Below are 11,627 nucleotides of genomic sequence, written 5' to 3' on the forward strand. Positions count from 1 at the left end.
AAGGTAAAGAACTGAAACAGTCTGGAAACAATATTCTTCCCAAGCAAGAAAGAGGATTCTAGCTTCTTCACATATTTCCTTTTTTTGTTGTTTCCTCACGAGATTAATTCCCAATTCTTCTACTTCTGCCCATTTGTTCTCTATTATGAATATTAAGAATTGCAGTTTCACAAAGTTATTACAATATATTCACAAATAATCTATTTTGTCAAGCCCATCTTGTAGGTTGTTGGAGTTGAGTTGCTTAAAATATCTCGAGAAGGTTCATTATTGTTAATTATGAACCTTTCTGTAATGCATATATATGAGATAGGAGCTGACAAACTGCATATTTCTGCAACCATTTCCAGAAAGAACCAATTTCCTGACTTCTATGTGGTGTCAATAACGTAGGTATGAGATGGGATCATGCTTATGAAATACTAACTATGTTTACAAGATTAGCTACATGCAAACTCAGACCACCTGGAAGAGTGAGACTTGAAGTGGATATGTATACTCATTCTTGAACATCCATTATGGCATATGCTAATGATATGCTTTAATCTACATATTTGGTTGCTTCTTTGGGCATAGTTCCAAATTATTCTCCAGAATGTTTGGATCAGTTCACAACTTCACCAACAGTGCAGTAGTGTCCCAATTTTCCCCTATCCCCTCCAACATTTATCATTTTCCTTCTTTGTCATGTTAGCCAATCTGATAGATGTATTGTTTTAATTTGCATTTTTCTAATCAAAAGTGATTAAAAACATTTCTTCATATGCCTATATTTCTTCATCCGAAAACTGCCTTGCTCTCATCAGAACTGGGTTAAAGAGAGAGCAACATATTCATCTAGAAGGGTATAAAAGTATTCTAAATTTATAAAGAATAAGAATTCGAGAGGATAAGATAAGATGAGATGAGGTGAGATGAGATGAGATGAGATGAGATGAGATGAGATGAGATGAGATGAGATGAGATGAGATGAGATGAGATGAGATGAGATGAGATGAGATAAGGACTTTTAGGAATTAGGAAGGACTCTTAGAAATAGATTAAGGGGACAGGTGGGGGGCAAAGGGAAGGGAAGGACTCTTAGATGGGTAGGTTAAGGAATAGGAGGGCAAGGTAATGGCTAGAAGTAAATTAGACACACGAAGAGGGGTAAAGAGAGTGAGAAGGATAAATAATGAGGCAAATAGGATGGAGGGAAATACACAACTAGTAATTATAACTTTAAATGTACATGGGATGAATTTACCCATAAAATGGAAACAGCAGAATGGATTAAAATCTGGACCTGACAATATGTTGTTTATAAGAAACACAATTTTAAAAAATGAGAGTTACACACAATTAAAATAAAGGGCCAAGTGGAATTTATTATGCTTCAATCTCGGACTAAGTTAAAGCTAAAATAGATCTAATTAAAAGAGATAAAAAAGTGACACCATACTATGTGTCACTAATATTATTCAATTTTGTTTTAGAAATAATAGCAATAAGAAAAAGAAGTTGAAGGAATTAGAATTGAAAATCATGTAATAAACTACCTCTTTTTGCAGATGATATAAAATATATTTGGAAAATCCTAAAAATTCAACTGAAAAGTTAGTTGAAACAATAATTTTAGCAAAGTAGTAGGATGTAAAATAAACCCATGTAAATAATCAGCATTTTTATATATCACTAAAACAAAACTCTGCAAGAAGAGATAGTAAGAGATACCCCATTTAAAATAACTGTAGTCAGTATAACATACCTGAGAGTATACTACCCAAAACAGACCCAGGAACTACATGAACATAATTATAAAATACTCTTTACACAAATAAAGGCAGATTTAAGTAATTGGAGAAATATTAATTGTTCATGAGTAGGCAAAGCCAATGTAATAAAAATGATTAATAATAATTAATAATAATTCTTTTTGTGGGTTTTTTCTTTTTCATCTGTTTCTTCTTTCACAACTATGACTAATTAATGAAAATATGTTTTACATGATAGCACATATATAATCTATATCAAATTGTCTAGCATTTTCAGAAGAGAAGAGAGAGGGAGAGGGAGAAAAACTTGAGACTCAAAATCTTTTTAAAATGAATGCTAAAAATTGTCCAGATGTAATTGGGAAAAAATAAAATACTATTAAAAATAAAATGTTCAATTAAAAAAAAAAAAGAACAATATCTTTTCTTTTTTTTTGTGAGGCAATTGGGGTTAAGTGAGTTGCCCAGGGTCACACAGCTAGTAAAGTATTACGTATCTGAGGCCGGATTTGAACTCAGGTCCTCCTGAATCCAGGGCCACTGTGCCACCTAGCCGCCCCAAAAGAACAATATCTCCAACCGTTTATCAAGATAAGGTCAAAATGGATACATGACCTAGATATAAAGGGAGATAACACAAGAAAATTAGAAGAACATGGAACATATTATCTAGCAGACTTATGGATAGAAGTATAATTTATGAATAAACAAGAGATAAGAGAGCACTATGAGGCATAAAATGGATGATTTCAATCATATTAAATGTAAAGGTTTTTGTACAAATAAAACCAATGTAGCTAAGAATAGAAGGAAAGCAGAAAATTGGGGAGGGAGAATCTTCATAGACAGACTCTCAGATAAAGGTATCATTTCTCAACTACATAAAGAATTTTGTCAAATTTGTAAGAATACAAATCATTCTCCAATTGGTAAATGGTCAAAGGGAGTTTTTTGATGAAAAAATCAAAACTATATGTAGTCACATGAAATAATATTCTAAATCATTATTGATTAGAGAAATTCTAATTGAAACAACTTTAAGATATCATCTTACATCTATCAGATTGGCTAAAATGAAAGATGCCCTTCAATTACAGAATAGCTAAACAAGTTATGGTATATGATTGTGATGGAATATTACTGTGATATAAGAAATAACGAGCTGATTGATTTTAGAAAAGCATGGAAAGACTTGAACAAAACAATGAAAAGTGAAATGAGTAGTACCAAGAAAATGTTATATGTAGTAACAGAAATATTGTCCTAAGAGCAACTTTGAATGACTAATATATTTTGAGTATCATAAATACTAAAACTAACCACAAAAAATAAGTGAAGGAAGATGCTATCTACCTCCAGAGATAGCACTGATAAATAGAAGTATATATAGTAATGGTTTCAAATATGTGTGTATATATGTATACATGTGTATATGTATGTACATGTGGGTATATGTATGTGTGTGAATTAAAGCTGCCCAACCTACAATGAAAGAGACTGAGACAAAGCTCTAAGCCAATGGCACTTTATTAAAGGATCCATGGTCCCCTCTAATGAAGTGGATCTCAGATCTTCCTTACTATCTAAGATGCCCCCCTTCTTCCAACACCTTGTTTTTATAGGCTTTAATACCCAGATATGCCAAAGAGGCATGGCAAAATCCAGAATCTCATTGGTTGATAGACCTTGCTCTTACAGGTCAAAAATGACATATCAGCAAGGGGGTCACAGTTTGGGTAAAGAATGGAGCATTTCCACTGACTAAGATAGTCAGTCATAAGATGGTCACCTACTCATGTTGGACAAGAGAGAATGGTCTGGAGGTACAAAAATAAATTGGGGGATTTTCCAAAGCATCCCACCCATGCTGGGTTTAGACACAGAATTTGAGTAAAACAGAATGGAAATATTTCTGTCAGCATTGATTGCACATGTGAGCCTCATAACTTGGTAAACAATAGTAAACATTACATTAAAGTTTGATGCCCACTACAAGAACCTATCTATCCCTATATGATTTATGTAGAATATCAAACTGACTAATATTGATTGGAATAGAGTAGGGGTCCAAATGAATTATTTCTCACATTTGCGTGTGTGTATTTCTGTTTAATTGTATACATACATACATACATATATGTGTATGTACATATATAAACTTTTTTAAAAGTTTTTTTCAAACAAAAATAAGCATTTTCTCCCTCTACTCCCCCCCATTGAGAAAATCGAAAAACAAAACCCCTATTACAAACATGAATAATCAAGCAAAACAAAATTTCTCATTGGCCAATTTTTTAAAAAAAAATGAAGTCTCAGTCTGTGCTCTGAATTCATCACCTCCATGTCAGGAGAGGGCCAATATATTTCATTATGAATCCTCAGAAATACTGATTAGTCTTGATCAGAGTTCTGAAGCTTTCTCTACCTATTGTCTATCTATGTGGGTGTTATGTATATGTTATATTATGTATATATAGATATTCATATAAAGACATAGTATGTGTATATTATAAAATATATATTCAATTTCAAAGGACTCATAATGAAACATGCTGATCCCCTTCTAACAGAGAGGTGATGGACTCAGAGCACATGTTGAGATTTTTTTTTAGACTTGGCCAATAAGAATTTTTTTTTTGGTTTGGGAGAGTAAGAAAGCTGATTATACACACACACATGTATATATTCACACACATATATGTATAATGCATATGAATGTGTACATATATACATGTTTGTGTATATATACACAGAGAGTTGTGTATAGAAAGAGTAAGAAGGGAGAAGGGAAATTAGGAATTTAGATGAAGAGAATGACTACTCCTAGGCAAAACAAATTCTGAGAATACACAAAAAAATATTTATAGCTCTTTTCAAAGTGCCAAAGAATGGCAATCTGAGGAGGTGTCTGTAAATTAGGAGACAGATGAAAAAATTATGGCATATAAATATGACAGAATACTATTCTATTGAACTCATCAGTATAATGACCAACCAGGATTCCAGCTGACTAATGTTGAAATATGCTCCCTACCTCCTGATAGAGAAGTGAAGGACTCAGAATGCAGAATGAGACAGTATTTTTAGGCCATGGCCAACGTGGAAATTTGTTTTGATTGACTATACATATGTGTAATGAGTTTTATTTTTCTTGTGTTCTCAATGGGGAGTTGGAGGCAGGGTAGGGAGGAGAAGTCAGATCTTGGAAGATTAAAACAATATATATGTTTATTACGTATACATCTATATATATGTGCATATAAAATATATGCATATACATTTGTGTATTATATTTATATGCATACATAAAGCACTTGCAGTGGATGATCTTGGTGTCTTCTATGTCTGGTCAAGCTCTAAGTGCTCCACAGTGACTGCTTCAGCCACCTCCATGGCCATTGGAACAAATTGTTCTCATCATTCCATTCTGCTAACTTCAGCAAAAAATAGATCTGTCACCCAGCTCTAAGAACACCTGAGGAATGTGTCTGAAGTACCTTCTAAACCACTGCCCTTTGTATGAGAGGCATAGCTGTAATCCTGATCCTGATCCACTGCCATGCTCCAATGAATCCAGCAACAGCCTACTAATTCCTTCATGATCTACCTCATCCATGCCCCTTATGTGAGAGCTTTTGATCCAGAAGATGGTAAGCTGGGACTTGGGAGTTGGGAGATTGCTAGCCCCCCACTTTCAGCCTCTTGGTGGAATAATAATACCTTTTTTGTTAACTTTCCTACTTCTCTGTACTTCATTCCTTTTTTCTTATTTCCTCATTCTCATTCCAACTTCCTTATTAGGTAATCTAGAAAATACCTTCATTCTACTGGTACTATAGATAACAAGGCAGTCACTTGTTATCATACTAGGCACCCTTTCACTATCACTTCCACCCACCAACCGTTTATGGTCTACAGAGATGGAAGCCCCACACTGAACCTGTCCCTGTTATCAGCTGTTTTCAGCCTTCCCTTGTGAGTAGCAAAAATGTTTGTTAAAGCTATCCCTCTGGGGGATGATGCTTTTTGGATGAACTCTCCTGTGCTGCAACACTCTTTTGTAGAAATGGGAGGTCCACACATATTGAACATTGCTCATATTTTCAGACTTTCTGGAAGTTTTCATCATTTACGCTGAATTTTCTCTTTATTCTCTCTTTTTTTCATTCTTAAAAATACTTTTTTAATGTGAGATGACTTACTGGGAGGGGTATACAGAAGGATGGGGGAAACTATGGTAATACAAAAATCAAAAGACATCAATAAAAACATTTTTTTAAAAGTGCATGCAGCATTCTATATCTGTAGCACTCCCCCAACCTCTCTATTTAAATTATTTTTTTCGAATTAACAAAAGCATTTTTGAAAGAAAGAAAGAATGAAATAAGCAATTATTAAGCAATTACTATGAAATAGATGAATATTTACAAAATTATGCAATATCCAAATTAATAGAATATTAAATAGGAAATTTAACCCAATTTCAGAGGAAGAAATTGAACATAAGTGAATTTTCAAAAAAAGATAATATACCAAAATTTTTGAGATGCAGCCAATTCTAATTAACAAAACAGAGAAAGAATAGATCAATAAATTAGACTACAACTTAAAATACTAGAAAACTAACATATTTTAAAACCTCAGGTAGACACCAAATAAAAATCCTGAAAATTAAAATAATAAATTAATAAAACTGAAAACAAAAAATGAATTAATAAATAAAATAAGCTGTTTTTAAAAAAACAACATATTAGCTAATTTGATTAAAATGAAGAAAAAGGCAAACCAATTACCAGCATCAAAAATGAAAAAGGAGAATGCACAACATATGAATAAAAAAGAAAATTTATGACTAAAAACTGTTTTGTCCAACTATATGCCAATAAAACTGACAACACAAGTGAAATAAATAAGTATTTACAAAAATGTCAAATGCTCAAATAAACAAAATAAGAAATGAAGAATTTTTAAAAACTAAGTTTCAGAAAAATATATTGAACAACTTCAAAAAATCAACTTCAAAAAAAATTCCTCCAAGACTACATGGATTCACAAAGGACTTCTATAAAAATTCAAAGAACAATTAATTCCAATCCTATGCACTCTGTCTGCAGAAAACAGCCAAAGAAGCTACCACATTCCATCCATGACATAGAGATGACTTTTTTTTTTTGGCTAGGCAATGTGGTTAAGTGGCTTTCCCATGGTCACACAGCTGGTAAGTACTAAGTGTCTGGTGTGAGATGGGGTTTGAACTCATATCCTCTTGACTCCAGGGCCAGTGCTCTATCTACTATGCCACCTAGGTGCCCCATGACCTTTTTAAAAAAACCCATTATTTATTTGTTTGTTTTTAACATTCAGTTTATATATGATCTTGATATATAAAACCCAGAAGAGTAAAAACAGAAAAAGAAAACTATAGACTAATATCCTTAATGAATATTGATACAAAATTTAAGTGAAATATTAGCAAAGAAGTTAAAACAATATAGCACAAAGATTATACACTATGACCAAGTTGGATTAGTACCAGGAATGCATCTTTAGTGGTTTAATATTAGGAAAAATATTAACTTAGTTAACTATGTTAATAACAAAATTTTTAAAATGTGATTTTATCAGTTGATGCAGAAAAAAGCTTTTTAGAAAATATGATACCTATTTCCTAGAAAAAAAACCACTAGAAATAAATGAATATATCGACATTTCCTAAAAATGATGGTGTTCACCTAATACTATTAATCACATTTTATATGCAACAGAGATAAACTAGAATCCTTTCTCAAAAAATCAAGGGTAAAATGAAGCTACACATTATCACCACTCCTATTTTACATAGTATTAAAAATACTGGCTACAGCAATAATGCAAGAAAAACAAATTAAAGAATAAGTATATGTAAAGCAGAAACAAAATGATCACTTTCTGCATATCATAATGGTTTACTTAAATAACTCTAAAGAATCAACTAAAAACTAACTGAAATGATAGCTTCAAGCAAACTTGCAGAGTATAAAATAAATCTGCAGAAACCATCAGCATTTCTATATAACATCCATTAAACCCAGCAGGAAATGTTAGAAAAATTCCATTCAAAATTACCATAGAATGTATTAGATACTAGGGAATCTACTTACACAAGAACAAGTGATCAATACAACTACCAATCAATACTTACAGAAATAAAGTCAGACCTAAATAATTGAAAAATATTAATTGCTCATGGGTAGGACAAGCCAATATAATAAAAATGGCAATTCTACCTAAATTGATTTATTTATTCAGTGTCATGCTGGTCAAACTACCAAGGTATTACTTTATAGACCTAGAAAAAAATAATTAAAATAATATGGAGGCAAAAAAAAAGTCAAGAATCTCAAGGGACACAATGAAAAGACGTGGGAACAAAGTGGGCCTTGCAGTACCAAATACCAAGCAACATCACAAAACAATAATTTTATTTCAAAACAGTTTAATTCTGCTTTAAAAAATCAAAGTGCCTTTCTCAAGGTCAAATAACTTGTTAAATAGCAGAACTAGAACTGACACTCAGGGTTCTTTCCACTGGTCATGATGACTTCTTCATGGTAGAATATAACTTAAGGATGAGTATCCTACAAGTTTCTTGTGAGTAAAACATTTGATAAATAGAAACCTCATTTTTTTAGAAATAAACAGAAATTAGACAAGAAAAATATATAGCATGAAGGTAGATAGATAGCTTGTGTTACCAGTGTCTATTGATTTCACAAAGTCACCAAATAAAGGCAGGGTACAATGTCACATAAAACAAGGTCCTAGAAGAACCTGACCTTTTGGCTATTCTATAGGGCAAACCAGATATTTTAGTAGTTACTGGTGCATTATTGTTCCAGGCAGAGTTGCCAAAGACACTCCACTCCTCATAGCTCCAAGGACTTGTGAGCAGTAATCTTTAATCAGAATATGACTAAATTTACTAATTTAAATTTTTGATATACAATTAAAATGTTTGCTAACCTAAATATTGGAGCTAGAGGCAATCGTAGTTAAGCTTTCCCCTATTTAACAGATATATTAAGTTCCTCTGTGACCTTGATATATTCACAATAGTATTTGACATTTTATGGTATAGGAATACTTTAAATCTATTATCTCATTTGATCCTTACAAAAACCCTATAAGGTAGATAATACAGATAATATTTATGGAGCACTTTACACAATTACAAAGCATTTTACAACTATGAAATAGATAATGCAAAAAGTACAAGTACTATATTTAACAGATGAGGAAACTGTAGCTCAGAAAGGTTAAATGATTTATCCAAAGCCACACAACAGAAAGAGAAAGAACTGGGAAAATAAGACTTCTGACACTGCTTGTTCCATTAAACACTGCTGCCTCGCACTTAACAAGTTTCATTAAAAATACACAACTTCTATTCTGAGTCGTTTTGGTACTTCCAAAAAAGTACCAAATACTACATTTTTTATCTGCTACACCTCTAGGAGTAGCACTGATGTCTTACTCCATTGGCTGAAATTTTCTTCAATATTCTCTGATCCCTAGTATGTCTGAATTCCTACCTAGTAAACATAGTGAAATGACATGCATCCCACTTCTCAGAGAAACAAGACATTCATGTCTTTCCATCTTTGCTACTCAAGAAACATGTCACATCTCGGAAACTTAGCAATAACATTGACTAAAGAAAGAGTGTGCCAATATCAGACTAACAGCTAAGATTAATTCAATTGTAGCAGGAAAAATTAAAGTCAAATATTAGAATGATTTTACAGAGGGTTGCATGAGAGCTAAATATATTGATGAGCAGCTCGCATATCAGTCTCTGAAGAATTTTTTAACTACTATAGACAAATGGCTTTCTGAAATGTTTTGAGTGTAGCAACAAGATGGACTAGAGAGCTTTCCAAAGTTCTGTTCAACCCTTTAAGTCTGTTGACAGAGAAGGAACAAAGTATATTTGGGGGTTTTCCCCCAACTTAGATGGGGAAAGGTATGTTCCAAACAAGAGTCTTATGCTAGGTCTCATAGTCTTACTTCAATTTTCAGTAGAGCTCACACAGTTTGATTTTCTTGGCTCACAGAAAGCATCCTGCTGAGCTGGAAAAGGTATTCCGGACAGGACTTTGTGTTCACAGGGATTCTGAGTGGCAGGAGGAATCATAGAAAATGAATACATGAATGCATCACTGTAAAGTCGCTTTCTACTCCTGCCATTTTATCTCTTCCCTTTCCATCTTTCCATAGCCCCATCTTCATTGCCTTTTTTGAATAATCTAGTCAGATTGAGTATTTAGTGACATTGACAGTAAAGTTCTTAAAAATAAAGTTAAATAAAGGAAAGTAAAACTGGAAAGAAGCAAAGAGCAAGTGAAAATGGAAAGGAGATCAAATGGATATGGAAAATAAGTGGGAAAACAAAACAAGGCTCAACTTGGGTTGGAATATCAGCTCTAAATAATCTTAGATGTCTCAGAGATCAGAGAACACTTGACTACAAATTCATGAGTGGGTTCCACAAACCATGTTTTGCATATCCTTGGGAGGCAGCTAAATTATTTTTGGAAAAAGCATTGAAGGTCATAAGACCCATTCAAAATTACTACAGAATGTATAAAATGCTTGAGAGTCCCATTCCTAACTATATGACTATAGGCAAATCACTTAATCTTTTTATGCCTCAGTGTCCTCATCTATAAAATGGGGAGAATGTTTGTACTACCTACATCAAAAGGTTGCAGAGAGAGCATTTTGTAATACTTTAAAATGCCACACAAATATTTTTATTATTTTAGCTGACAGATGATATCTTGGGGGTTTTTTTGGTACTAAAAATAATATCTTCATTAAAGAATTCATTCATTCCAAGAACCCCAAGTACATTTTATCATTAAGTTCAATGAATGACAAGGATTTTTTTTTGGGGGGGGGTGAGGCAATTGGGGTTAAGTGACTTGCTCAGGGTCACAGCTAGTAACTGTCAAGTGTCTGAGGCTGGATTTGAGCTCAGTTCCTCCTGACTCCAAGGCCAGAGCTCTATCCACTGTGCCACCTAGCTGCCCCCAAGGATTTTCTTAATGTTTTGAATACTTTTTCATATACTCTATTCAACTTCTAAGAGACCTAAACCAGAAAAATTCCTAATATCTCGGTCACCATGCAAATGGGTTCAATTCCATGAAACTATTTTACAAGCATTTATTAAGCACCTACTATGTTCAATAACTGTGATAGGTCCTGGGATACAAAGACAAAAACAAAATAGTTTCTGTCTTCAAGAAGATTAATAGGAAATATGTATCTCTCTAACCCACCGTAGTGCAGGTTCTCATCACCTAATGTTTGACTATTGCAACATCATTCTGTTACTTTCCCTGACTCAAGTCTCTCCCCATTACAATCCATCTTACAGTCAGTTGTCAAATTGATCTTCCTATATTAAGTCTCTCCATCTCCCTCCCCTTACTCAGTAAACTCCAGTGGCTCCTTATTATCTCCAGGATCAAATATAAAGTCCTATGTTTGACTTTTGAAGTCCTTTATAACTGGTCCCTATCTATCTTTTCAGGATTCTTACACTTTACTTCCCTCCACATACTTTGCAATCCACAGACACTGGCCTCCTTGCTGCTCCTTAAACACCACACTTGAAAAGTTTTCACTGGCTTTCTCCCATGCCCAAAAGGCTCCTCCTTATCCCCACCTCCTCCTTCCCTGGATTCCTTCATGTTTCAGTTGAAATATGCAAGAAACCTTTCTAAGTCCTGCTTAATCTTAGTGTTTTTTGTCTAAGACTATCCCCAATTTATCTTGTACATATCTTGCTTACAGATTAGTTGTTTGTATGTTAGACTGTGCATTGCT

This window comes from Phascolarctos cinereus, unplaced genomic scaffold (genome assembly GCF_003287225.1).
Source record: "Phascolarctos cinereus isolate Bilbo 61053 unplaced genomic scaffold, phaCin_HiC Scaffold_3;HRSCAF=262, whole genome shotgun sequence".
Classification (NCBI taxonomy): Eukaryota; Metazoa; Chordata; class Mammalia; order Diprotodontia; family Phascolarctidae; genus Phascolarctos; species Phascolarctos cinereus.